The sequence below is a fragment of the Pristiophorus japonicus genome, chromosome 4 (genome assembly GCF_044704955.1).
Source record: "Pristiophorus japonicus isolate sPriJap1 chromosome 4, sPriJap1.hap1, whole genome shotgun sequence".
In the NCBI taxonomy this organism is placed as follows: Eukaryota; Metazoa; Chordata; class Chondrichthyes; family Pristiophoridae; genus Pristiophorus; species Pristiophorus japonicus.
In genome coordinates this window covers 205161199-205184173 of record NC_091980.1, presented here as the reverse complement: position 1 = coordinate 205184173, position 22975 = coordinate 205161199, and the positions used below count along the sequence as shown (strand labels likewise).

The 22975-nt window shown below is 39.1% G+C and overlaps 1 protein-coding gene across 5 annotated transcripts in view; it reads left to right on the top strand.

The window, feature by feature from the left end:
• Positions 1-22975, top strand: part of LOC139263244 (RNA-binding protein Nova-1) — a 356330-nt gene that overhangs the window by 327260 nt on the left and 6095 nt on the right. The window lies entirely within an intron of this gene.

Here is a 22975-nt window from a genome sequence, read left to right as displayed (position 1 = left end):
GCACTGGGGAAAATTGTGATTTTAGTGCCCAAAAAAAAAACCAAAAAAAGAAAAACACAAAAAAAAACCAAAAAAAAGGGGAAAAAAAAAAAAAGGGCCTTGTAAATGTCTGGAGTGTCACCCAGGTCGGGTGGCACCGTTTAATGTTTTATGTTTTTGCAGGTGAACTCCAAAAGAGTTTCATGCACAAGGACCCCCAGGTCCCTCTGCACCTCAGCATGTTGTAATTTCTCCCCATTCAAATAATATTCCCTTTTACTGTTTTTTTTCCCCCCAAGGTGGATGACCTCACACTTTCCGACATTGTATTCCATCTGCCAAACCTTAGCCCATTCGCTTAACCTATCCAAATCTCTTTGCAGCCTCTCTGTGTCCTCTACACAACCCGCTTTCCCACTAATCTTAGTGTCATTTGCAAATTTTGTTACACTACACTCTGTCCCCTCTTCCAGGTCATCTATGTATATTGTAAACAGTTGTGGTCCCAGCACCGATCCCTGTGGCACACCACTAATCACCGATTTCCAACCCAAAAAGGACCCATTTATCCCGACTCTCTGCTTTCTGTTCGCCAGCCAATTCTCTATCCATGCTAATTCTTTTCCTCTGACTCCGCGTACCTCTATCTTCTGCAGTAACTTTTTGTGTGGCACCTTATCGAATGCCTTTTGGAAATCTAAATACACCACATCCATCGGTACACCTCTATCCACCATGCCCGTTATATCCTCAAAGAATTCCAGTAAATTAGTTAAACATGATTTCCCCTTCATGAATGCATGCTGCGCCTGCTTGATTGCACTATTCCTATCTAGATGTCCCGCTATTTCTTCTTTAATGATAGTTTCAAGCATTTTCCCCACTACAGATGTTAAACTAACCGGCCTATAGTTACCTGCCTTTTGTCTGCCCCCTTTTTTAAACAGAGGCGTTACATTAGCTGCTTTCCAATCCGCTGGTACCTCCCCAGAGTCCAGAGAATTTTGGTAGATTATAACGAATGCATCTACTATAACTTCCGCCATCTCTTTTAATACCCTGGGATGCATTTCATCAGGACCAGGGGACTTGGATATTGGTCATTAAGGGAACATTTGTTTATAACACTAAATTGGATGGTTAATGCAGATTGTGCTGGAGATTGTGCAAAGATATCAACAGCCAAGCATGATGGTCAGATAGGTGGCAGATGCAGTTCAATGTAAAAAAGATGAAGTTATATCCTTTAGAAATGAAAATACAAAACAGAAGATATGCCTTAAATGGAAAGCTTTTAAATGAAGTAGCGAGCAGAGCGACCTTGGTGTGTAGATACACAGGACATTAAATCCCTCGTAGATAAGGAAATAAAATAGGCAATTGAAGCTCATTTTGGATCTAGAGGAATAAAATACAGAAGCTAGAAGCTAATGTTGAACTCTTAAAAGACCATAATTGAAGTATTGTGTATAATTTTGGGCTTCCCAGAATTAGAAAGTATAGAAAAGGTGTAGTGTAGCTTTACTAGGATGTTACCAGCCATAAAGAGAAACGGAAGAAATTCTTTTAATCCGACTGGAGCTGAGAACACGAAGGGTTGATTTGATAGAGATCTATTGGCTTATTAAGAGGTATGATAGGCTAAATAGTGATAGATTGTTTCCATTGGTCAGCAGAATGTCAATAAGAGGACATAAAATTAAGATAATCACAAAAAGAATTAAAGGGCAGGTGATGAAAAAAGTTTTCATATAGAGAGTGCCTGAAATGTGAACTTATCTGCCACAAATTGAAGTAGAGTTCTTTCAAAAATGATTTAGACAGCTGCTTGAAAAGGAGAAATATTAACGAACAGGGGAGAAAGTTGGAGATTTGGATTTGACTAATTAACTCATGGAGAAAATAATCAGCGTATACTTGATGGGACCAACAGCTCATTATTGTGCTGTGACATTCTATGGTTCTTCTACACAAATCTAATTGCAACATACAGGTGGCCTGAGGGAGTGACACAAATTAATCCAGCCAGAGCACTCCAATATGCTAATTCTCATTGCTATTAACTGTGCTCTGTTTTGTGACCTAATGTAACGTATTGAAATGATCAGATTGACTGATGAGACTTTATTTCTGAACTTGCTTGATGAAAATTAGAAGATTACAAGTTTATGTCATGGTTCACTCATATATTGACTCCCTGAGTTGCCATTTCTCAGTCAGGCTGCTGGCTAGAGTACAATGTGGAAGTGAAACGCTCTAACCTAGATATTCCATTTGGCTTTACTTTAACATTGTTTGTACCTATTTAAAATAATTAGGTTAATGCCAAAATTAAAATAATGCCAATTGGAAAATCTAGGCTACTGTCTCGGGTAAAAGAAACTGGTTCTCTCACATCGGGTAATTGCTGGCAGTGGCTGCAGAGAAGTCCATGGAGGCACTGCATGTTTGACTCTAAATGGCATGCAGAGCAAGGTGACAAAGAAGGAATCAGTTGAAAACATTTTTTAAGTTTTTAAGTATTTTGAATTCCATTCCAAAATAGTATTCTACAGATTATCAATTTAGTTACAACTTTATAATTTCAAATATAATTTTCTGCTTTAAAGCATGAAAAATGCATTTGTAACATAATCCAATACCAAAGCTCAAAAAATAGCTTTAATTGCATGCAACAGGTAAATTACTAATATGAGGGGATTGTCCTAATGCTATAAAATTAAATGTATTAAAAAGAACAAACTTTAAACGTGTTGATAAAGTATTGTGGAGATTCAAGCTTTTGATATCTTTGAGTAATGCTAGAGGTGTTTGGGTCTGAATTTCTTATTTTGGATGAATATGTATGTACTCTTACTGTTAGGATTACTATCTACTTTTCTTTAGCAAGAATGTGTGATTGTAAGGGGAATTTGCTTGTGTAAGTTTTGTGTAATTATTACATAAAGCCATGGTTCAAAACTCATCTGAAACTGGGATATAAACATCCGAATTAAGTTATTGCAATGTTCTTATCATTGTTAACTAACCAAGAATTACTTTTTGAAGAAACTACAGTTCTGACAAAGGGTCGTCGACCTGAAATGTTAACTGTTTTTCTCTCCGCAGATGCTGCCTGACCCGCTGAGATTTCAAGTATTTTCTGTTTTTATTTCAGATTCCAGCATCCGCAGTATTTTGCTTTTTGTACTACTTCTTGAATTTTCTTTTTTTTAATGTGTTCTTGGGATGGGGGCAGTGCTGACATAGCCACATTTGTTGTCCATTTGTAGTTGATCTTATGAAGTGGTGATGGGCCTTCTTTTGGGACTCCTGAAATCCTGTGGTAATGGTGCTTCCAGAATGGTGTTTGATAGTGAGTTTCAGGTTGTTCCCCTGACAATGAAGGAATGGCAGTATATATTCAATTTAGAAATGTTTGTGACTTGGAAGTGATACTGTTCCCGTGGCATTTCAGTTCTTGTCCTGTTTGGTGGTAGATGCTATGGGGCTGAAAGGTGCTGTCAAAGTAAGCATGGTGAGCTGCTGCAGTGCATCCTGTAGCCAATACATACTGCACCCAAAGTGACCAGTAATGGAGGACCTAGATAATCAAGTCCATTACGTATAACTTAGTTTGTACGAGTGGTATCATAAGCTGAGTATAACAAAAAAGCCGATGTCCTATTGGTATTTGTGCACAATAGGGACTACTGTTGTGGAATATGGCATTCTTAAAACTGTACTGAAATATTTACTTTTTGCACTGAGACCATTCAGTGTTTACACTTAAATACTATTGTTTCAATACTTTGTAACTGATAATTGTGTCACTGAAATTGGTATATTTTACCTTGCTGCATGAATTAATGTATCAAATAAATAAAGTTAAATACTGTATTTTTACTGTTCGTTATTTAGGGTATAATTTGAATTTCTCTAATGAATAGAATATTGCAACTATCGTACAGTTAAATGCAAACAAACATGGGAGAAAACAGCATTTCATTAGGATTTTTCAAATGCAGCAATTTTTACTTTGAAAACTCCATGCTTGGCAAATATATGCTCAAGTATTTGACTTCTGAAAACATTTTTATAACTCCTTGATTAAAATTGAAAATACTGAATTTTTTCTGATATATAGATCTGATTTCTGTCTTTTGTTTTAAGTGAATTATTCCTACCAATAGCTTAGGTCCTCTGCGCCATAAAGAGTTTCAATCCTCAGAGCTGGAGTTCTTTTGCAATTGGAATGTGCTTATTTTTGGCATGTAACATTGGCATAAATGATTATGTGTACACATTTACTGCTGTATATTACAAAGTTAGAAGTGAATAAAGAAGTGTGAAACAATTAAAAATTCAGATTAAATGCTTGACATTTTAATTCATGACTCAAAAGATTAAATTGGTGGCTATGTCCCTTCCTATACTGCATACAAAAACTGTAAAAATCAGTTATCGATCATATACATTTCCTTTCCTCTTCCTTGGAGGAACGATAACGTTAGCATTATATAAATCAAAATAGTTTATTTCAAAAACATCTTTATAGTGGTGGGCCACTAGAAGCAACATACCATCATTTGAAAGACTGTATTTGCCAATGTTTTTAAATAAACATTCTTTACAATAAAATGGCAAAGTCTTAAGCAGTTTCGAATCAGATTTACAATCCTGCTCATAGCCACCGAATAAGGAGAGATTATATTGGACCACTCCCAGAGTCTCTTTCTCCCTTGTTTATTGCTAGTTCAAGGCTTCCCATGAGATACTAATCTACAAAGACATCCACTCTTAGAACAAAAGTACACTCTGAGGATTTTAATAATTGGTTTGAAGCCAGAGTAGTGAGGAGTGAAAATAGCCATCCAAATTCTCCGTTTTAATCCACCATTTACGGCCAACAGGCTCAGGGCAAAAATCCTTTCACATATTATACACTCAATTAAGCACATTGCTTCCTCATTACGGTCAGAATAATAATTACCATGCAGTAGTAAACATAACAGAGACTCTATTTATATCTTCAAATGAAGTGACTAACCCTTGTATCCCCATGAACAATTGACTCACTCATCTAGACGATTGTAGTGAGCATACTGTTTTGGCTTACCTGTTTCCAGCATTCTCCTTTGTGTAGCTCTATTATGGAGTTTAATATTTTTCCCTCCCTTCACCCTGCTCAGTAACTCTAATCCAATTAAGTCTTAACATTCTAAAATGCTATTAATATCAATAACATACTGTCAATTTAAGATATTTTATTTCAAGGACAGAGAGTGTAGTCTCTGTCATTTCTTATCCCTGCTCCCACAGCAATGCTACAGACATATAAAAAGGGACAAGAAAAAACAACTGGTCCATTGAAACACAGTGCAGCCTTCCCGTTCCCCCTGGTCACACAATCTCCTGGAGGGATCAAAAAAGCAGAGAAAAAACCTCAAGCAAATTTCAGATCAAGTTCTAGAAATTTCTTCCAACCCTTGAAGGCAATCAAACAAGCTCCAGTAACTAATAATATTAGTCACTGATAATCCATCTACATACTTGAGAAGGTATCCAGCTCCCTTTTGAAGACCTGTAGCAAATCCATACTCACTGCACATTCTGGCAGTTTATTCCAGCAGTTGATTTCCTGCATTTTTTCCTCCCTGGATTCTTTTTTCTGTTTTTTGTGCCTCTCTTTGGAGATGACATAACTGATGGTGGATAGGTAGGTGAGTATGTGTGCTGGTGGGGATAGTGCCAAATCTTGATGCTCTAGACATTGTGGTTGTGTGGAGCATGCTCAATGGACCTGCTGGTCTTTTCCACCTTTTAATTTGTTATGATCGTATGTTCAAGGCGGGTAAGCTGGAAACCAAAAATCTTCTATGGTAGGGATTAAAGTATGTCGGAGTAACATGGAACAAGCTTTATTTTGCACCTAACATTATATACTTAATGCAAGAGTATTTGACAATGAAACTATTCCATTGCCTAGCATTGATATTCCTCATCTTGATCAGAACAATATTCACTCCAAAACACCCAAATTATATTTTTCCAATCTTAACTAAAATTGAATTAGACAATAAACAAAATTAATGTGTGGATTTTTTAGAATTGTGTGTATCTTAATTTTACTATAGCATAGATTGCTGCATTAGCCAGTGATCCTGCACTGAAAGGGCTAGATTTTCCCCAACAGGTTTTGTCGGCGCACTGACCTCAAGCACGCCGACTTTGCGCGTGGAAACGGCGCCGGCAAAAACCCGCCCCATCCTGGCTGCTGCGTGCAGTCCCCGGGGTCCTGGCGTAGCATCGATGTTGAAATGAGTGGCGGATTCAAACACCCGCACCCAATATAATGCCGGCACCTTCGCGCATGCGCAATAGAAAGAAAACTTGGCTCCAGCAGCTGCAACTTCCCTCCCCTATCCAAGGCTGAATGGCCTCACACACAGGCCAGCCCGCTGCCTTTCCCGGGCAGACCACCTCGGGTGGCTTAGCGGGCTCTTCCACCCCCCCCCCCCCCCCACTCATTAAACGCAACTCCAGCAGCTTCTCGGGTGGCTCGGCGGGCTCTCTTTTTCGCCCCCCACCCAACACCCCGCGATTAAACGCGCTGCAGCTCCAGCAGCTGCAACTTCTCCAGTGCGTCTTCCCGCTACTATCCCAGGCCGAATGGCCTCTCACACAGGCTGGCCGGCTACCTTTCTCGGGTAGACTTTAAAGATAAGGTAGGATTTACTTATTTTTTTTATTGTATTTGGTTTGAGCTTTTTCTTAATGTTTGCTGCTTGTATGTTGATGTCCTCGCCAGTTCCCTTCCCTCCCCTATCCCTGTCCCTGTCCTTAAGTCTGTTATATGTGCACTGCTTTTTCTTAACTGTCCGCAAGGTTTTTCAGAGCTAGCCACATGCGCTGACCTAAGTGGGATCTGCAGTACGTTTTTGCTGGCCAAAGTAGCATAAATGGCCAGAACTGACGTAAGTGTCTGGGAACGCCCCCTTTTGGGAAAAAAAACTGACCTAAAAATAATCGGACTTAACTGACTTACTCTGGAGCAAATTTTTTGGGGAAATGGCATTTTCTAACTTTTGCCAGAAAAAACAACTTGCTCCAAAAAATTTGATGCAAGTCATGGCCAAAATTGGGCCCAAAGTCTCTAGAGACCATTTATTTCACCTGCTCTGAAAATTTAATAGGATGGAGGGGGAAAAGTTATCGTGCAATCTTATCAATTAATCTTCATTTTGAAGGGAATCTGCTTTATCTATTTTAAACTGTTCTTAATGATAGGAATTCTAATTAGACTCTTGTTACTTTAAATTTGCCAGTTTCTGTTTAGTTTAGAAAAGCCATTAACTGTTCAGTTCTCCACAAAAAAGCACTTTGGGCTATAAGAATTGAGTGGTGTGGGAAACTGAAATATCTCCTGGCAGAGTAGATACTACTTTACTGAATTAAAAGCACGGTGTTGAGGCAAAGCAGAGCACACAATATGCTGTAGCTAACCTTGACTTTTGTAGCTGATCGAGAGAGTTAGTATCATGGAAACTGCACAAAGAGTAGAAGGTTGATATTCATGGTGATGGTTCGTATTGGAAATAGTTACAGGGAGATGGGCAAATCAAAATACTTAGATAGAACTTCATATGTCAAACGATCATAATTAAGTTATGTGATTAATCCTGATGTCTTAGCTGAAAGGGGAAGCTAGATAAGCACCTGAGGGAGAAAGAAATAGAAGGATTGGGGTTAGAAACATAGAAACATAGAAAATAGATGCAGGAGTAGGCCATTCAGCCCTTCTAGCCTGCACCGCCATTCAATGAGTTCATGGCTGAACATGCACTTCAGTACCCCCTTCCTGCTTTCTCGCCATACCCCTTGATCCCCCGAGTAGTAAGGACTTCATCTAACTCCCTTTTGAATATATTTAGTGAATTGGCCTCAACTACTTTCTGTGGTAGAGAATTCCACAGGTTCACCACTCTCTGGGTGAAGAAGTTTCTCCTCATCTCGGTCCTAAATGGCTTACCCCTTATCCTTAGACTGTGACCCCTGGTTCTGGACTTGCCCAACATTGGGAACATTCTTCCTGCATCTAACCTGTCTAAACCTGTCAGAATTTTAAACGTTTCTATGAGGTCCCCTCTCATTCTTCTGAACTCCAGTGAATACAAGCCCAGTTGATCCAATCTTTCTTGATAGGTCAGTCCCACCATCCCGGGAATCAGTCTGGTGAATCTTCGCTGCACTCCCTCAATAGCAAGAATGTCCTTCCTCAAGTTAGGAGACCAAAACCGTACACAATACTCCAGGTGTGGCCTCACCAAGGCCCTGTACAACTGTAGCAACACCTCCCTGCCCCTGTACTCAAATTCCCTCGCTATGAAGGCCAACATGCCATTTGCTTTCTTAACCGCCTGCTGTACCTGCATGCCAACCTTCAATGACACCCAGGTCTCGTTGCACCTCCCCTTTTCCTAATCTGTCACCATTCAGATAATAGTCTGTCTCTGTTTTTACCACCAAAGTGGATAACCTCACATTTATCCACATTATACTTCATCTGCCATGCATTTGCCCACTCACCTAACCTATCCAAGTCACTCTGCAGCCTCATAGCATCCTCCTCGCAGCTCATGGGGTTAGATAAAGAAGGGTGGAAGGAAGCTCATGTGGAGCATAAACACTGGCATGGACCAGTTGGGCAGAATGGCCTGTTTCTGTGCTGTAATTTCCATGTAATGATACAATGTTTTTAAATTTAATATATCTACATTGTTATTCACAACTCTCTTCAAAAAAAAATGGTATGTTCTGACTATTTGTATTATACACCTGACAAGTGATATAAATGAAACTCCTTTATATGGAATTCACTTACAGTTAAATTGGAAAAAATGTAACTTGGGATTGCAATATAGATATGAACAGAAGAGGAATTAACTGAATCCAGTTGAACCATTCAATTTAGACTGAAGGCCTAAAAAGTGTTCAGAATGCTTTTCTGAATTTTTTAACGAAAAGCAAATTTCATATTTGCTGAAACAATCAAAACTATCTTGCCAAAACTACTTTTGTTGGTCGTTTCTCTGAGAATAATTGTCTTCAGGCACTCATGCTGTTTACCGGATTGGATAGTAAGTAGTTTGCAAAAAATCAGTGAAACATTGCAGCACCTACTATTTGCAGCCAACAGGATTTAGATTGTGTGTCACCTGGCCTGTCACGATTCCAGGTCTATCTTCAAGATAACAATGTGCCAAATAACGGGACAAAATGTGTTTGTTTTGAGTCATTACATTTTTCAACTTTCTTATTGTGCAATAGGTCTTAATATGCAATAGAATGTGCTTATTCAACAAATCGTAACATCAAACTGCAATAACCTTCAGTGTTTAAGCAAGTGAGAGTGCAACATTTTTGCAGTGAAACCAGGCTGCATTTAAAATGTCTGATGAATGTAGGGCTGAACTCATCCACTACAATGAGTTGTTTTGATGTATAAAAAATATTTTTTAGCCTAGTAAATATAGAAAATATCCTAAATATCTTGTATGCATAAAAACTGATTTTATCCACTTAAAGTTAGCAAACCCAGTATTACAAGAACATGCAATAATTGATGGGAGAGCGGTACATAGGATTACATAGGATATCCGGCACAGAAACAGGCCATTCAGTCCAACTAGTCCATGCCGGTGTTTATGCTCCACTCGAGCCTCCTCTCATCTTTCCTCATCTAAATCTATCAACATAACCCTCTATTCCCTTCTCCCTCATACGCTTGTCTAGCCTTCCCTTAAATGCATCTACACTATTCGCTTCAACTATTCACTGTGGTAACGAGTTCCACATTCTCACCACTCTTTCGGTAAAGCATTTTCTTCTGAATTCCCTATTGGATTTCTTGGTGACTATCATATTGATGGCCTCTAGTTATGCTCTTCCTCACAAGTAGAAACATTCTCTCTCTATCCACTCTTTATTAGGTCAGCCCTAAGCCTTATTTTTTTCAAGAGAAAAGAGACCCAGCCTGTTCATTCTTTCCTGATGTGTATACCCTTGCATTTCTGATATTATCCTTGTAAATCTTCTCTGCACCCCTTCCAGTGCCTCTATATCCATTTTATAATATGGCGACCAGAACTAACCAAGGTTCGATACAGGTTCCCTACTTTTCAATTCTATACCTCTGGAAATAAATCCTAGTGCTTGGTTTGCCTTTTTTATGGCCTTGCTAACCTGTTTCGTAACTTTTAGCAATTTGTGTATTTTTACTCCGAGATCTCTTTGTTACTCTACCCCACTTAGAGTCTCACCTTCCAAGTAATAAGTGAATTCCCTATTCTTCCTACCAAAATATAATACTTCACATTTATCTGTGTTGAACTTCATTTTCCAATTATATGCCCATTCTGCTTTTATCAATGTCCTCCTGTAATTTGTTGCAGTCCTCCTCAGTATTGACTATCGTCCACAATTTGGTGTCATTTGCAAATTTAGAAATTATGCTTTTGATTCCCAAGTCTAAATTGTTAATATAAATTATGAACAACAGGGGTCGCAGCACTGATTCTTGTGGAACACTACTATCCACCTTCTGCCACTGTGACTAGCTACCATTTATCCCTACTCTCTGCTTTCAGTCTTGAAACCAGCAAGTTACCCATTGTGCTACTTGTCTGGACCGGGGTCAAGCAGGGCTGCGTCATCGCGCCAACCCTCTTCTCAATCTTCCTCGCTGCTATGCTCCACCTCACACTTAACAAGCTACCCGCTGGAGTGGAACTAAATTACATAATCAGTGGGAACCTGTTCAACCTTCGTCATCTCCAGGCCAGGTCCAAGACCACCCCAACCTCTGTCATCGAGCTACAGTACGCAGACTATGCCTGCGTCTGCGCACATACAGAGGCTGAACTCTTAAGTCATAGTCAGTGTATTCACTGAGGCGTACAAAAGCATAGGACTTACACTAAACATCCGTAAGACAAAGGTCCTCCACCAACCCCAGTCATCAAGATCCACGGCGTGGCCCTGGACCATTTCCCAAACCTCGGGAGCCTCTTATCAACAAGGCCAGACATTGACGACGAGGTTCAACACCGCCTCCAGTGCGCCAGTGCAACCTTCGGCCGCCTGAGGAAAAGAGTGTTCGAAGACCAGGCGCTCAAATCTGCCACCAAGCTCATGGCCTACAGGGCTGTAGTAATACCTGCTCTCCTGTATGGCTCAGAGACATGGACCATGTACAGTAGACACCTCAAGTCGTTGGAGAAATACCACCAACGATGTCTCCGCAAGATCCTGCAAATCCCCTGGGAGGACAGATGCACTAACATTAGTGTCCTCGACCAGGCCAACATCCCCAGCATTGAAGCACTGACCACACTTGATCAGTTCCGCTGGGCAGGCCACATTTGTTCGCATTCCAGACACAAGATTCCCAAAGCAAGCACTCTACTCAGAACTCATCCACGGCAAACGAGCCAAAGGAAATGTTACAAGGACACCCTCAAAGCCTCCCTGATAAAGTGCAACATCCCCACTGACACCTGGGAATCCCTGGTCAAAGATTGCCCTAAGTGGAGGAAGTGCATCCGGGAGGGCGCTGAGCATCTCGAGTCTCATCGCCGAGAGCATGCAGAAATCAAGCGCAGGCAGCGGAAAGAACTTGTGGCAAACCAGTCCCGCCCATCCTTTCCCTCAACGACTATCTGTCCCTCCTGTGACAGGGACTGTGTTTCTCGTATTGGACTGTACAGTCACCTAAGGACTCATTTTTAGAGTGGAAGCAAGTCTTCCTCGATTCTGAGGGACTGCCTATGATGATGATGTCCCCTGACACCGCATTCTCTGACTTTGTTCATCAGTCTTTTATGGGGTACCTTATCATCGGCCTTTTGAAAATCTAGATAAATTACATCTACTGCATTACCATTATCTACTCTCTCTGTTATCTCTTCAAAAAATTCAATGAGGTTGGTCAAGCGAGACTTTCCCTTTTGAAATCCATACTGCCTATTCGTTATTATATTTTTGGTTTCTAGATGTTCTTCTATTTTCTCCTTTAGCAGGGATTCTATTACTTTTCCTACCACTGATGTTGAGCAAACTGGTCTATAATGCTCGTAACATGTTCTAGCCTCCTTCTTAAATATAGGTATTACGTTAGCTATCCACCAGTCCTCTGGCACTACACCTTTTTCTAACAAATTATGAAATATGTGTAGTAAGGCCTCTGCTATCTCTTTAAAATGTGAGGATGCAATCCATCTGGACCAGGTGATTTATCCTCTTTGAGTTTGATTAGTTTATTTAATATATCCCCTATTTTTATTTAAATGTACTTATCTCATTACTAATCTCATCATCCAAAGTCATGTTCTGTCTCCCCGGTAAATACTAAAGCAAAATAATTATTAAATATTTCTGCTATTTCTCTATTGTTACCCTAGGTATTACGCTGTCTATCACTTAATGGCACTATTCCCATCTCAACCTTCCTTTTTTTATTGATGTGCCTGTAAAATATTTTACTATGTTGTTTTATGTTCCTTGATAATTCAATGTTATAGTTCCTCTTTGCCTTCCTAATTGTTTTTTTGACTTCTGTCCAAATGTTTTTGTATTCTCCCTTATCATGCACTCCCCTGCTGTCTATGTAATTAATGTATGCCTCTTTCCTTGCCATCAGTTGTTCCCTTTTGGCTTTATTCTTCCATGGAATCTCATTAGTGGTTAGTTTGTTTTTTCCTTTTAGTGGAATATATTGTTCCTGCACTCCATTGTACACCATTTTAAATGTTTCCCATTGCTACTCTACATCGTTTTTTGGCAATATTGTTGCCCATTTTATTTTCCTAAGTTCTATTCTCAGCTCTTCAAAATGAGCTTTTCTCCAATCTATTACTCTGGTTTTCATCATACTTATGTAATTCTCCATTATCATCTAAAAGCGTATTATATTATGGCCACTGTTGCATAGATGCTCCCCTACCTTTACTTCTCTTATCTGCTCTGGTTCATTCCCCATTACTAGATCCTTGTTGGGCTTTTTATATATTGGGTTAGAAAGAAGTCCTGTACACATTGTAGTAACTCTTATCCCCTTTGTTGTGTATGGAGAAAGAGTCAGACTGAACATTGTGAGCTCAAAGTAAAGTGTGACCGTAGTCTTTTATTGCAGGTCTCCAGAGTGCCCCTCCAACCTGTGAAGCCTCCTTAAATACCTGTGCCCCCAAGGGATTATGGGATCCCTTGGGACTCCAGGGGCTGAGCCCTCTGGCAGCTGTACAGAGTAAATACAAGTTTACATATATAACACCCTTTATCCCCTTATTCTCTTTACTCTTATTCCTTTATCCCCTTTACCTAACTCTTCTGTCCAATTAATATCAGGGTAGTTGAAATCCTCCATGATTATTATTCTATGTTTTTTACTAATTTCCTTTATTTGTCTGCATATTTCTTCCTCCACCTCTCTTCCACTATTAGGTGGTCTGTAAACTATACCTATTAATGTGATTAATCCATTATTATCTTTTATCGCTATCCATATAGATTCTATTGTTGTCTTGCTGATAGCTGCATCACTTTTTTCTACTGCCATTATGTTATCCCTAATAACTACAGCTACTCCACCTCCCTCTACTTAATACATAATAAATAATAGCACCACTCCATTAAACTGTTGAAAATGTTGTTGTCTGTAACTGGCAGAGGGATTGCAGTACATTTTAGTGAATAAAATAATTTATTTCTCTTAAAAATAGTCTCAGATTATGGTTGACATCGGAACATAGGAATTGTTAGACCAAAAAAAAGTCCATCTAGTTCACCTTCTACCATCCTGCTAGTTGCATGATACGATAATGGAGTTATTGACTAATCATGGCAATCAATCTCTATCAATGATTCTACAACAGACTCAGAAATTCCATGAGAAAAACCCCAATGGAGAGTTTTAGGAACCACGGGTCCAAATTCACCTGTTCCTCCCAAGAATGCTACACTTACCATATGTCATTTCTCAATTTATTCATATACTGTGCCCCAAAATATTATTTTAAAATATTTTTCATGATCACTTAAAACTTCAACACTTAGGGGTGGAAATTTGTTACTGCCCATTTTGAGGTGTTAATCTAGACGGAGCAATAAGTATAGTGCCTTGAAAAAGTTTGCACCTCACGCAAAGAAATTTATTGGAATCGGGCCAAGAGCTGACGGGGACACTAAATCCTGCGGGGGTGCTAACAAAAATGCTCATGTTAAATTCTGGAATCCATTGCGCACACTCCAAAGTCCAATTTGAAATCCCGGGAAAAGCCGAGTCTTAAAGGCGCGGCATAGTAATGCACCCATTAAAGTTTTCAAAAATCACTTTTCAAACTGTACTGTTATGTCTGTCTGCCGCTGCAAACTCGGAGGCTCATGCAACGTGCTCTGTGCAAACGTTGCACTGACTGTGACCTCCGTGGGAAGCGCTTTCTCATCCTTTTAAGTGGCCACCAGTTAACGACTATGGAAGACTGTACCAACTGTTTCTTCAGACGTGATTAATGGCGGTCGCTAAATGAGGCGGCCAGACCGAATTTAGCAAGCGGGGTGGTAGCGTGGTCAGGCATTAGCATTTCACGCCCCCAGTTAGCCCTCAACTGAATTTTCCGGTGGGGCACTAAAAGCTGTGCGCCCTGTCACTAAGCTATTACGCATGCTTTAACACCCCTTCTGGCCGCTAACTGAGGTGCTGGACAACTGAATTTTCACCCCCCATACAATTTATAAAAGATGGTAGAATACACAGTAGAATTATTCAAATTTTCCATCCAAATGTAGCTGATTTGAATTCTCAAAATGCTTTCAAACTTCTAATAAATGTTTTTGAAAAAATTTAGTTTTATTATAATGTGTGCAGTCCATAAGGTGGATAAAGCCATGTACTAGTTTAAGAAAATGTCAATTATGATGCACAAAACGTGCAGTACTATGCTGCAAGCTACTAACCACATTTCTGCCAAAAAACATTGTTGAAAAACAGCATCAAGTTAAATTGATTTACTGCAGTTTTATATTTTGTGAGTGTCCTGATTTTTTTTCTTTCTTTCTCATTCTCCCCATTATAATGTGTTTTTGTTTCCTGACTAATAACTACTAAGAGTGTAGTTCACGAAACTAGAGCAAAATATCTTAAGATGTGTTGCTACATATTTTAGTTTAAAAAAACATTCATTTGTGATGACTTTTGATTAAAGGAAGTAAATTTAAATTTGTAGTCTATTTATTTAATTGATTTTAGACTCTGACTAGAATCAAAATATATATATTTTTTTAATTTTAGAGTATACCTACCAAGTGATAAACATCTCTTCGGACTGCACAACTCTATACTATCTTGCACTCATCAAAAAAGCCCTGTGTTAATGTGGGGTACCTGGGTACGATTACATTGTGCAGTCATCCTAAAGAAATGGTTAATAATGTAATATACTGTAGTCGCACTAAATAGTAATTTGAGTAATAGTAAGTGGAGCTATGAGAGACTTCTGCATATCAAGAAATATTGAGACAAATATATCCTCAACAATGGCTAAAATCCACAAATTATTTATATGCAAAATAATATCTGGAAGTTACAAAGCTGTAATCTGATGGAGATATGATAAATCTGATTGTGATATGAGAAATGATAAGTGATTTAAAATATCATCTGAACTCAGACTTTGGGCTTACAGAATTTTGACTTGCTCCCAGAAATGTCTAATTTTGTTTTAGTTATGTAACTTAAATCCACCATTCTACCTTTGACTGCTAATGGATATGTTGTGTGCTGTGCACTAACCGTTGGTAGAATGGCCATGAGACATAAAGTAGAATATTCAACAGCTTTCTGATTAAACTACTAGGAGATTTCACCATCACATAACGGAGAAAAGGACATCACTTTTTTTGTGCTGTACGTAATTATACACTACACAGTTCCCTTTCTAAAACAGTACTACTAAGGGGAACCCTTGTGTGCTCATATGAAGACCAGTGAGTATAACGTAAATGTTGTTTGTTTAGTCCAGCAATTATTTCAGATACATTTACACTAAAAAATTTTGTGTGGCTTGGGAAGCAATTTCAGCTTTCCATCAATACTAAACTGACATTGTAAATCCAGAGTCATGACTCAACCTGACTCTCGAGTGAAGCAGACTGAAATACACCATGCAATGTCAATCCAGTGCACTGTCAAAACTAGTCTACAAAGTGCTCACGAGGTCCTAATTAGGGCAGTTATAATTCTAGCCAGGCAGAACCAAGTAATGTAAACAGGATTCTGCTCATATCTGACTGATTGCTGCAATGTAAATGCACCTTTAGGTACCCCATCAACAATTATACAGCGTATATGCAATTAGGAATTCGTTCAGTTATTTTTTGTTGCAGCATGGGAAAGTGACTTCTGTGCATGTGCTCCCCCATTTGTATTTCACATCAGATAACCAATCTCCATGGATCTATTGCAAAATATAGAAGCCCAATTGTTATGTGCATGTACAGAGGGCCTCGCCTGGATGCTAGTCATTCACATTCAAGGGAACCAATTTTAAAGCAATGCAGCAGCATATCACTCTTTTATTGAAAATAATCAGAAATACGTTTAAACTAGTAGCAGTTCATGCAGGTTCAATAAGTCCTTTTCAACTAAAATCTGCAGTAACCTGGATTCTTTGTGTTCTTTTTGAATTGTCCTGACACCTTCAGCAGACCAAGAAACTGAGAGAGCCTATCCTGTGCACTTGCATGCTTGTGTCATGAGGCACCCAGAACTTGGCCACTATGTTTAATGGTGTAGCATCAGAGGCCTACAATCCCATATCAGATCACGAGATCCATTGTACCTGATGTACCTTGACATCAGATAAACAAAGGTTGGGTTGTATACATTACGGAGTGCTACACAAGGCTACTGCACTCCCATTGGTGACGCTCTAATAATGTAGAAGTACATAATTATAAGCGTAAACTGCATCAGCAGAGCATATGCTGCTTTTATATTGCAGGCCAGGTCTTTGGTTCGAGACTTCAAATGTGTTGCTCCCCTGCACTTAAATTAAAACAGTACAGCCAGTATCCATGTGAACCAGCTGAAAAGTGAATCACATTAGCCCAGATTTTGTTGGAGCGGAGCAACTGGTGGTGTGCCCCATTAGTTAGACTTCTTTCCTGACCCTTCAGCTCAAAAAAAATTGCCCTGCAAGTTGCTGGAAATGCAAGCTGATAACGGTGCAGCGAGGATAACAACATTGGGATGTGGGTGAACAACAGGACAAACAGTGTAACATCTTAACCAATGAGGTTTAAGGAATTGAGAAACAAACAAACGGGAATGAAATAGAAGGAAATAGGGTGAATTAGAATCAAATCAGGTACAGAAAGATAAATAGAGGGAAAGAAAGATTGGATTAAGAAAGAAAGAAGAGATACAAAGAATATAGATTATTTTTTAAATGTTACATTTTAAATTTTAAAAGTCTCGACCAACAATTTACTACATGGAGGAATGAGACTCCACAGTTTCAATTGTTCGCTTTCTAGGCCAGAGAGGTTGTGTGGTATTGCAGGAACATAAATCTCATCATTAAAATGGTACTTACACCATCAAGTACTAATCCTAACTTTCTGCAGCGGATTTCATTGGCAATTTCTTGAACCTCACGAGGAGGTTGAGGGTAGCTGCCATTTTCGCAAGGCTAGCTGTGGAACAGCTCAAATTGTCCAGCAACTTGTGGAGAATCTCGCCACAAATTAATGTACGATTTACACATTAATAACAGCATTAAACTCTGGCCCCAAGTTTCCACATGATTTGCTCCTGATTTTTAGGAGCAACTGGTGTAGAACGGAGTATCTTAGAAATCGGAATTCTCCACATTTAGTTTTCTGCAGTTCTAGTCAGGTAGAACAGTTTCACTTTGGAACTGAATTTTTTTTTCAAAAGGGGGCGTATCCGGCCACTGACGCCTGATTTGAAAGTTTCCACAGCGAAAACGTACTCCAAACGAACTTAGAATGGAGCAAGTGAAGATTTTTGTAGGCTTGAAAAAACCTTGTCTACATATTTAAAAAATCAGGCGCAGGTTACAAATTAGGCATTGGGAACGAGGTGCGGGGGGTGGAGGGAAGGGAAGTCATTAAATTCTACAATAAATCCTTAGTTATAATTATACAAATATTATACAAATAAATCCAACCTGAATAAAAATTTATAAGCAAAGAAAAGATTAAATAAACCATCTTCCTACCTGTGTGAAAGTGCTTCAGGCAGGCCTTTCAGTCAGCGGTGTGGCGTCGGTCCCAACGACGGGAGGGGCAGGCAGGCAGCCAGCCATTCCCGACGGCAGGGGTGGGGGAGGCAGGGAGAAGGCTGCAGGAAGCCTCATTACTTGAGGCAGCCGTTTGCCGTCGGGTCCGATGGACGGCAGGGGGAGAAAGCTGCAAGAAACCTCAGTGCTGATCATGGAAGGGCAATGTGGTTTTATTAAAAAATGTTAAAAATTGAACAGCTACAAAGAATTTGAATAGTCTCAAACAAGTGCATGTGTCCCGTTTATCACAGTCTATCTTTAATTACAGAATGCACTCCCTCACCCTCACACACAGAAATATCAAGAAAATTAAAATACAAGCCTTTGCAAGGGTTCAATAAACAAATTTTCACTTTTTCTGCAGCACTTTTTAAAATGGCCGAGTGCCAATGTTTCCTTCAGACTGCGCGTGCGTGAACGCTCTAACACGCACGCGCAGGGTTGCCGGCACGAAAAAAACTCATTTAAATTGTACCCGCCCCCTCCTACTTACAAAATCGGCACGAGTGGTAGGCTCCGCCCCCTGGGCGCCGCGCCAAGCAGACATCGAGCTGCAAAGCGCTCGAGAATAGCGCGTTTTTTTTCAGGCGCCGTTTTCGGCACGAAAAACGGGCGCCCAGCTCGGAGGGGCGCCTGTTTTGCCGCGTGTGGAAACTTTATTTTGGCAGCCAATTCTGAGCCAGTATTTTGTACATGCACAAGTTGGCTGAGATCATTTATCCAGTACATGTTGTGTAAAGTACAGAAATCACGACATTGCATGATAATCTCAACACAGGAATTGAGTTGCCACTTACTGGGCTCAAGTAAGCCAGCGGCAGTCAGGAAGACCCTGTAAAATATGTGTCTTCTTGGATGCCAATCTTAAAATATTCAATGAGTTTAGCTTGAAGTTGCCTGGTTGTGCAAGGCCTGTTCGGAACCAATGGCGTAAGAACGAATTAAAAGCAGCAATAGTGAATGCCTTTAATAACCAGTGACAAGACAGTGTGCTGCAAAGAAAGATTACAGATAAATTGTTTGAAAGTGACTTGCCTAAGGCTATGACAGCTTTGATGAGTGAGAAACATTATACAGTTTGCAGCCAGTTATGCTTAAACAATGTTCAATGCATTTCATTCACTTTACATTGAAACTATAAGACAGCTAGTTATTTTACAGCAATTAGTTCTAGTTTGAAAGAATTTGATTCTTAAAAATGATAATTGAAAGCAGAACTTGTTATACATAAATATATGTATGAAATATATGCTGGCATATAGCTTTTTTGAGAATTTTACATTTTGACATCTGTATCTAATGTATAGTATGTTTCTGGATCATTAAGCAGATAATACAAAATTGATGATCCTCTTTGCTTAGAATAGTTAATTTATGACCTCCTTGCAGTCTTCATAATTCAGCACAGATACATAATCATAACAAGTGCAGGTTTGATAATACTTAAATATGCACTTGTATTTGTTTCATCAGAGAATATGACCGTCATTTTAAAACTATTTCTATTTAAATGTAAATATTTTAGTCAAGCAATATAAAACCTTGACATAAATTTAAAACCTCTTTAAACAGTTAAAATTGATTTTCCAGTAGATGGGGCGGTGGGGGTGGGTGGTTATCTTCAACTTTTCTGCCCTAGGTGGTAAATCATTGGAATTAAAGTCAGGAAGGTTTTAAAGGGTGAGTGATCCATTCTAACAGGCTAGTACCCAGGCGACCAAGTTGAAAATTTCCCCCTGTATCTCCATATGGGGGATGTTGGAGAGGCATTTTATGTTTTGGTATTTCGTAAGGATATCAACATGTACTGGTTTTAAAGTTATTGTCTGGTTAGTATGTTGCTTATCAGTTACACTGCTGTACTCAAATTGTTTCTCAAAATCAGAACATAAATCTTGATCACTTTCCAGTAACATCCCTCTACAGCAGTCTGTTTTTTTTTCAGTTTATCTCACCTAAACAAATTAAATTGAGAAAATTGATAACACATGCTTAAAAGCTGTTTTTATTAGGTTTGTTTTAGTCATTTATAGTGTTGTTGTCATCGGAAATTTACAGCCAACAAGCCCAAAGCTACACTTTATAGATTTGATTGTATTTAAGATACCAGTATGACTGATGACAACAGAGGAACTGAGTGGTAACTGAAAATCATCCAATGAAGCTTTTATAATCTTGGTAGCTGGAAATTAAGTTTGAATATATGTGTATTAATATGAAGATCTGCATTTTACCATAAAAGATTCACTGCTGTCTTCGGATAATTGCTTCTTAATATAAATGGTTTTAATTAATAGGAAATCAGTGTTCAAGCTTAAGAATATTGACTCCCTATACTATGAATTGTAATTTTTTAATGTTAGCTGCAGGAGCCATACTAGAACAGGTGCAATTTAAGATAACAGAAATGACAAGAGACCCAAATAGAAATGATTTTAGTATGTGAAATTAAGGCTGGAGTATATGTCCGGGTAAAAAATGCAAAAATTTCAGCTTTGCAAGAAGAACAAACTGTTAACAGATGTGAAGCAAAGGTGACAGCTGTTACAGTTTGTTGTTCTTGCAAAGTTGATATTTCCACATTTTTTTATCCAGACATATTCAGTCACCGTCACAGACGTGAGAGCTTTTCACCAACATCTTTTCTGCTTCCATTGGACAGGCTGGAAATCAGAGAGCTGCAGGTGGCACGTTAGAGAGAGAGAGAGAAAACAAACTTCTTTCAGTCGTTATACCAGCCATCATGTATAGCGAGCAAATCGCGTTTGCACAAACACGCCCACTATAAACAGTAGAGACTGGGGCCCGGATTTTTCAGTGAATGGCGAACGAACGCCGCTCATTATGATTACAACTGCCCACAGACTTTTTGTGGGCTTTTGCATGATAACATACAGTCTTCGGGAGTCTGATCCAGTGTGGCACCCCTCTAAAGGGGATCTGGGATCTGTGTGAACAGGGAAAGCAATAGCGTGTCTCTTCAAGCAATCAGTTGGAAGAATCCTTACTGAGGCACGCAGAGTCAATGTAAAATCATGCACAGAAAGTGAAATAAAGAGGGGGAAAGAAAGATGGAGTTAAGAGAGAGAGATAAGAGAATGAAAACTTTTCTAAAAATATTTTATTTTAATTTGTTTTTAAATCTCTAACAATAATTACAATCTGAAAGAATGAGGCTCCACACTTATAAAAGTAAATTTTCAGTTCTAGAGAGTTTGGCAGTAATTAAGACTTATCACGCCGTTAAAAAATCACTTGCACTTGAATGGACAAGTCCTAACTTTTTATGGTGTGTTTAGTGAGTATCTAGTGGGTAAGTACCGCAACTTCACACCCTTCATGTGTTTGAATGCTGAGTCACTTGGGGAGCTACCAGTGTAGCGAAGCTTGTGAAAGAGCAGGGCATATCGGACAACAACTTCCTGATTTCCGTGTTTAATTGCACATGTGCAGACGCCGGAAATTGCTGCCCAATTTACTCCTTTATAACGGTGAGCACTGATAGCCTCACCGTTATTCATACCGCAAAATCTGGGCCTATATTGTCACAAAGCTCCCATCTGTTTCGGCTGGGAGCATTGGCTACAAGTTTCGAAGCCCACTCAAAAATCGTGTCAGGTGGGCCTTGGGAGTCTAGTGGGCGGTAGTTTTTTTTTTAATTTGGCTGCCACCCTCCCAACTTTTCATCATGAATGGGTGACAGGCAGATGAAAATTGCTTTCACGATTTCACGTTTAATCTGTCAAAATGGTTTATAATAAACCCTGTCCTAGTAGCTTGTTGCATGGGTGAGTACAATGTAGTCAAGGTGGACAGTCATCCGCATATTGCCACTACCCCTTATTAAATGTTCTGTCTTTATCAACAATGTTTGTGTTCTGTTACCTATAGAAAGGCTTGATTTTCAGTGGAAATTTGTATTGCATTGCGAAAAGAGTTATAAGTGCAGTTTTTGATCACTTAAAATTTTATCAATAGCATAGACATATTGGGATATTATATTTGCAACAATTGTGGCCATTGTCTTTATAGTCCACTCTGTTGCTCATAGGTTGATCTACGTTTTCACATCGCTACACCTTGTATTGTATTGTGCTTTTACAGTTCAAATCATTCCAGTCTGGTTTGTATTTGACATACATTTATAATCTGTATTTTAGGAGAATGGATGATGCAGTGGCTTTAAGGATAAAGTTTACTTACAGAATGTTGAAGTGAAGTGGTACAAAAAGCACAGAGACAGATATGAAGGAGAAAGAGTTGCAGAGATGAAAATATTTTAGATTTGGAAAAACTGAACCAAAGAGAAAAGGGAAATGATCAGTTAGAAAAAGTTTTTCTGCTTTGCTCACCTCTGGAACTTGGGTTTAAATCCTGTCCAAACCGATTGTCTAAAAGATTATTTTTATACGCTAGCAGTCTTGTTACTTGGAACACTGCTTCTGAGGCCTTAGTTCAAATGATGTCCAAGTACACAAGATGAAAATGTCATCTATTTGATAATTGTTAGTGGTCTTATGTAATTTTAAGAATGGCTTCTGCCCACTTCCCAGTGGGCATAAGTCAGTATAACATACCTTAAAATTGACAATAACTTGATATTAATTTAGCAAGGCTTTTCAGGGAGTCTATAAGGCAGGTGGTGTAGAAACTGA